This window comes from Morone saxatilis, unplaced genomic scaffold (genome assembly GCF_004916995.1).
Source record: "Morone saxatilis isolate NCDOM2014 unplaced genomic scaffold, NCSU_SB_2.0 Contig24, whole genome shotgun sequence".
In the NCBI taxonomy this organism is placed as follows: domain Eukaryota; kingdom Metazoa; phylum Chordata; class Actinopteri; family Moronidae; genus Morone; species Morone saxatilis.
Window position 1 is genome coordinate 26,033,852 of NW_023339807.1, and position 7,405 is coordinate 26,041,256.

A 7,405-nucleotide genomic window follows, 5' to 3' on the forward strand; every position below is an offset into this window, starting at 1 on the left:
TAAACACTCTCTCTCTCTCTGTCTCTGTTATCTCTCTCTACCACCTCTACATTGGCATTGTAAGAAGAAGCTGCAGTTTTTAAAAGAGAAACCATGAATCCATTTCTCAGACTGTCTCATGTCTCCTCTGGCTGTCCGTGTGTGAAGACGTGGGGGGGGAGGGGAGAATGCTCTCATACGATTTAAAAAAGAAAAAAAAAGACCCCCCTCTTGCTGTTGTTGTCATGCAGTTCATCGCATGTCTGTCCCCAAAAGAGTCCAAATGAAGACATCCCACTGACTGACTGACAGGAGGTCCCCTCACTAACACTGCGTATAACCGATATATAAAAGTAGAATTACTCCTCAGTAGGACCCAATAAGAACCTGCTCCCCTCTCGCTCCTCGCACTCCACCACAGGATGGGATATTGTGGGGATGATGGTTGTTGTAGTCGGCAGCATGCTCCCCGCCTCCACTCCTCCTACAGAACATGAAACATCACTGTGGCTCCCGCAGCTGACCCCTGACCCCTGACCCCCCCCTCCCGGAAGGAAGTGGACTACACAACATCATTCTAATGTGGATTTAAACCCCCGACTGAAGACTCCTGCAGACGCTCTCCGCTCATGAAGACTGAGAGACGATGTAAAATACTTGTTTGTAACATGAGTGATATTTAATTTAAGTCCTCCAGATTCTCGGAGGAGGAAACAGGAAGCAGCTGTTGTTGGAAAAACTCTGAACTCTTCTGTGGCTTCATTTTCTCATTTCCACAACTCTCAGCAGCTCTTCAGGAAAGACGACATTAAAGCTATCTCAGCTAGACTTTTAATCTGTTGCTAGGAAACATCTGCAGCTCCGTCCAATCAGGAGCATCCATCTATGTAAACAGGAAGTGACTGTAGCATCACAAACTAGCATAACATCCAAAAACATGTTTTTAAATGTAGTTTTATTTCCGTCTGAAATAGTCTGAAAACAGTTTATAATGAGAGGGAAATATCGGATTATGCTAAGCTAACTGACGCTATTTAACCAAATATTAGCATAATGCTTCATAATTTGAGGTCTGTTGTTATTTCAGTGAAATGTGATTTAAAATCTTCCAGATTGAATCAATAAACAGAACTGATCAAGTTTCAGGTCAGATATGTCGACAGTACTAAACCTCTCTGAACGTGTCGGATATTAGCACGCTAACATTAGCTACACAACAGTTAACAACAGTTTCAGCTGGTAGTTAATAATAATAATAAACGACTAATCTCTTCAGAAGAACTAGTCTGTGAGCTGCAACCTGTTTTTATTTAGTGACGATAAAACTGAACTTAGTAAACGCTGACGTTAGCGCGAGAGGCTCGTTCAGACGTAGTGTCTGAAAACACACAGCCGACCGCGCCACTTTTAACCTTTTACTTAAGGTGCTTGGGAGGTCGCGTCTGTCGTTACTAAGCAACCAGTGCATGACGATGATGATGATGATGATGATGATGAAGGTGCGGTGATTTAGCAGTAAGTCACTGATTTAACTAATTAACCTCTTAATTTCCAGCACCACAAATCCATCGCTCCATTTGTGGGGAGAAAAGAACAGAAAGTGTCTTAAGTTGGACCTTCGTTCCCGAGAAGGGTTAGGGTTCGAGTCGCAGCGGATGTGCGTTCGTTACTCAAAATAATGTGTTTGTGCACAAGACTTAAACAGCACTAGGTTAAGTTAGCACTAGTCTGTGTATTGGCAAGAATCTGGTGATACGATGCGTATCGGGGTTACGATTCAATATGTTAATGCGATAAAAAAGCTAGTTTTTTCTTTTAAACTAACTTTAAGAAAACGGTTGCAGTCGCTGTAACATCCGACGCCACGGCCCTCAGGTTACGTAGCACTGCGAGCTAACTAGCTAACAATCAATAATGAGAATTGACACAATATCACAAGACAAAGTATTCCAACACGATGTTACGCTAAGATAACACGAGGCTAATCGTGAACTGGACTCCTGCGGGTAGAACTGGTGTCATGAAGGTGACACCGTCTACATCTCAAACATTACAGCACACGTTAGCCACAGTACGTTACCATGGTTACGGCTAATAACCGCTGAATGTTAGTTTCAGGTGTGTGGTTCCCGCCCATCCTCCGGCGCTGTGGGAGAGACGGACAGGTGAACAGGCAGCAGGTGAGCAGGCAGCAGGTGGACAGGCAGCAGGTGGACAGGCAGCAGGTGGACAGGCAGCAGGTGAACAGGCAGCAGGTGAGCAGGCAGCAGGTGTGTCTGTTCATATGAGCTGTGAGGCTGTAATGAGAAGAGCATACAACAACCATTACAACAACCATTACGGCGTCTAATGAGCTTATGAAGTCATCGTTAGCAACCACAGTCGCTTCCTGTCTTTCTCTCCGTCTCCTTTCTTCCCAGCCGAGCGTCGTCCTCTAACCTGCACTGGTTTCCCTGCCAGCTGGTGGCGCTGTTGCAGCTGTTTTGCATCGATTTGTTTTATAAATCCCAGCTTGGTTTGAATATTTAGTTGATTATCTTCGATGGCAGACTGTTTAAAGTTAATCCACCTTAAATCTGCTCCTCAGCGAAGCCGACAGCTCGCTAACACTTCAGAGGTTCAAACTCAAAGACGTCCATTAGGTTGAGACGTGCAGAGGACGCAGTCGCGCACTCACTGGCTGTAGATTTGTACAGATGTGAAGATGTTTGCTGGTTTCCTTCCTGTCTGATGTCCTCGGAGCTTTAGTGTGTTTGAGCGCCCCCTGCTGTAGACCTGGATGCTAACCTCCGTCTTAGGTTTGTTAACACTAATTGGACGTGCAAATAAAAAATCAAGTTAGCCATGAATGCCTCGTCTGACGCCTCGTTATTAATCATGAAGGTTTTCTGTGTCTGCTCTGGTTCTGTCACACAATATGAATGAATATGTGATATATGATATGATAATAATATGAATTATATCTGTGTGTTACTTAAAGATAACAACGTTGTTAGAAATGTCTTCATTTCATTCAGCTAATGATGCCTTTCAGTGGATGAGAAACAAGCTGAGCTAACGTTAGCAGCTAATCTCTGCAAATACTGTTTTATTATTAGTTTATATGGAAGCTCATTCCCAACAGTAAAATATAAAAATACTGTGTTGAGTGAAAATGATGAGAAGAAGATTGAAAATGTAAAAGTACATAAACTCTTTGTCATATTTCACTTTATTAGAACATGAGTCAGTCTGTGACAGCCAATCAGAGCTGAGAACGATGATTGATTGTTCTCAGGTTAATCTGTCTGTCTCGGCTCTGATTGGCTGTCACAGATTATGTCAGGATAAAATATGACAAAACACAAGCTAGGGCACCGTTAGCCCCGCCCCTAAAACACGCAGGTTCACCTGTGACTGACGTACGGGACTGCAGGTGGAAGAAGATGGAGACCAACAGGTGAGTGTGTTCAGCTCTTATAGAAACTGTCTGTGGTTGTTTCAGGTGAGACTCCTGCTAACTGCTAACCTTAGCTTAGCTACAGACAGCTAGCATTAGCTAGTCTTCATATTTAAAGTTTGTTAGTGAACCAACCAACCAATGAATGTACTCAGCCACTTCCTGTCCGCAGAGGTCAGTGGGCATGTTTACTGTGTCTGTAAAACTGATCAGAAATCAATAATGAGAAACTGATAGAAGGGCTTTAAAATTCATGAATGTATTTCTCTGATACTGATTATTGATCCATCTATTGATTATTATTTTGATTGATAGAAAACCTGATGGTCATTTATTGATCATACAACCACACCAGCACTGTTTAGTGCACACTGTTGTCATGGTGACAGCTGATCTCAGCAGATCCAATCATGATTGAAATATTGGTGATATTAAAAAAGAAGTGATGTCACATAAATGAAGCTTTCTATTACGAAATATGAATTATTAAAGTCTAAACAGTAAAATACTTTAAACCTATAACGTCTGACTGTATATAATAATAGATCAATATAATTCATATTAATCAGCTGTTAATAATTAAAGCTGATATTGTGTCAGGAAGTAAACTGACTGATGCTCTTCCTAACTAAATATTCAATAAACAAATGATACAAAAGTAACTGAAACTAAATATACTTTACTTCACTGACAGACAGACTTTTGTAATAAATAAGAATATTAAGAAATGTCTTAATTAGTTAAATTAGTGAAGACAGCGAGCGAGGAGGCAGTGGTTCAAATGTTATACAGTGTGTTTGTATTGTGTTATCTATTCTTACAATAACCTCCATATCATAATAAAAACTACAGCTCAACAATAAACAATAAAAACTGACCTGAAAATTCAAATAGAAAAATCTCAGTATAATAACTCTGCTGTGGACTGACTCTTACTTTGAAAGGCTTTATACATCCTGTCTCTGGTCTGGTCCTCAGCACTCACAGACAGGGTAATAATATTACTGTAATATTATTAATAATATTAATATTAATGACCTCAGCACCCACAGACAGTGTAATAGCGAGCTCTGGCCAGCAGGTGTCAGCATGAATCAGTTACATATTCTCTACGCTCTGATTGGCTGTGGTTCAGTCCGTACAGACACTTTAGAGTCTTTTATTTGTTTCCATCAGATCAGCAACATATTAATGACTGTCTCACTTCCTGTCTCACTTCCTGTCCGAGGAATTTAACATCAGCTTTCCTGCACGCGCAGAAGAGAAATGATAACCTGTGGACTGTGTTGATCAGACATTAAAATATATGATCAGTTTAAGTACTGACAGTAAAATAAGACCATCATATGGTTGTACTATGAGACAGTTTACATCATTTACATAACAGGCTCCTAAACATGAGTCACATTAACATAAACCTAGAAATATATGCACTGCCTAAAGACCCCTCCTCCCTTCATGCACAGACACATGTGAATGGTAAAAATGGTCTCAGTTATTAATCTGGAGGAGGATCAAACTGCCTCGGCCTCGCACAGGAAGTGACATACGAACTGGTGTTCTGGTTCAGTGAGCACACTGATGAGGATCTGATCCACTTTGACAAGATGAACACTGAAGGATCCTTACACGGTGAGATTGCTGAACTGCAATGACGCCAATTTTGCGGGTGAAGATCAACAATCTCCCTATTGATCTCCACTTTTGATGTTGGATGAGTCAGTAGCCAAGGTGCAGAAAGTTACACTGGTAGGTTTTTTAAATTAATTATTTGTTGAATGTTCCAGTATGTTTCAGGTCATGTGTATGACTTTCTGTCGTGTTATTTTTTAGCATTATTAGCTCGTCACTTTGAAATGTTTTCAAACTGTTTCAACCCTGACGTTGAGTTATTTGACTCACTGAACTGAAACAGATCTTTCTCTCCAGGGATGAGTTGCGGTCTATGGAACAAGCTCAGGTTTTCTCAGGAGGTTGCTCTTGTGCAGTACGTGGTATACAGACGTGGGTTTTTTTCCTCTAAATAAGCCGGTTAGGAACGGAGACGGATGGGAAGAACCACAAGACATGAAGGGTTCAGTGTCTGAGTCCTTCCTGTGACAGAGAGCTATCGTGAATTTCTGCTTATTCACTTTCACACTGACTGTGATGTGTTTTATCTTCGAGAGTTCGACAGAAGTACAGAGGAATTTTCAGCATCTTCATCATCATTTCATCATCATCATCCATTCATCATCACAGTGCGTGCCCAACCATTATAATGTTCACACTCTTCCTCCCATACAATTCACCACACTAAACCAAAATGTCATCCAGTCCTATAAAGTGTAAGTGATCAATATATCTTAGTCTATTTAAACTGTTGTGATCAATGTATCCAGTATATATACTGTTATTGATAATATTTTCAGTCTATAAACTGTAAGTGATCAATTGTATCCGAGTCTATATAGACTGTTAGTGATCAATCATATCAGTGTATGCTCTGCACTGTGGTGTTCTGAGCCCTTTCTATCAGACCAGCATTACTGATTTCAGTTTTGAGCTACAGTAGCTCGTCTGTTGGATCGGACCCACACGGGCTCAGCCCTTCACTCCCACCTGCATGCAATGAGCTCGCCCATGACCTGTCTCTGGTTCTGTTCTTCCTTGGACCCACCCTTTGATAGGTACTGACCTCCCCTGCAGACCGGACCCCCCACAAGAGCCTGCAGGTTTGAAGATGTTCTGACCCAGTCCGTCCATCACAATGTTGGTTGTGATCAACATAATAAATGGAAAGCCTCATATAACGAAACATTAAGAAAAATATTTAAGTACATGAAACAGTAAATACATATAAATAAACCACAAATAATAACGTACTGGAACTGAAAATATTAATAAATAAATAGATCAAATAATAAAATTCAATATATAAATTCAGCTGTAATAATATTAAAGCTGATTATTGTGTCAGGAAAAGTAAACATGATCATGAGCTCTTCCATTAACTAAATATTCAATAACAATGAACAAAAGTAACTGAAACTAAAATATACTTTACTTCACTTACAGACAGACTTTTAATAAATAAAGAATATTAAGAAATGTCTAATTTAAAGGTTAAATTAGTGAAGGACAGCGGAGCGAAGGAGCCAGTGTTCAAATGTTATACAGTGTGTTTGTATTTGTTATCTATTCTTACAATAAACCCTCATATCATTTAATAGAAAACTACAGCTACAAACAAAGTAAACAATAAAACTGACCTGAAAATTCAAATAGAAAAACTACAGGTAAAAACTCTGCTGACTGACTTTACTATTGAAACTTTATACACCTGTCTCTAGACTGTTGTCCTCAGCACTCACAGTGACAGGGTAATAAATTATTACTGTAATATTATTAATAATATTAATATTTAATGACCTCAGCACCCACAGACAGTGGTAATAGCGAGCTCTGGCCAAGCAGGTGTCAGCATGAATCCAGTTACATATTCTCTACCGCTCTGATTGGCTGTGGTTCAGTCCGTTACAGACACGTTTTAGGTCTTTTATTTGTTTCCATCAGATCAGCAACATATTAATACTGTCTTCACTTCCTGTCTCACTTCCTGTCCGAGGAATTTAACATCAGCTTTCCTGCACGCGCAGAAGAGAAATGATAACCTGTGGACTGTGTTGATCAGACATTTAAAAATTATATAGATCAGTTAAGTACTGACAGTAAAAATAAGGACCATCATATTTGTTACTATAGGAGACAGTTTACATCATTTACATAACAGGCTCCTAAACCAATGAGTACATTAACATAAACTAGAAATATTGCACTGCCTAAAGACCCTCTCCCTTCATGCACAGACACATGTGAATGGTAAAAATGGTCTCAGTTATAATCTGGGAGGATGATCAACTGCCTCGGGCCTCGCACAGGAAGTGACATACGAACTGGTGTATTCTAGGTTCAGTGAGCACACTGATGGAGGATCTGATCCACTTT

At 40.1% G+C, this 7,405-nt stretch overlaps 1 protein-coding gene across 1 annotated transcript in view; it reads left to right on the forward strand.

Moving 5' to 3' along the window:
• The window catches only part of LOC118336472, a 744,338-nt gene that overhangs the window by 120,010 nt on the left and 616,923 nt on the right, over nucleotides 1-7,405 (forward strand). The gene's annotated exons all lie outside the window — the stretch shown is intronic.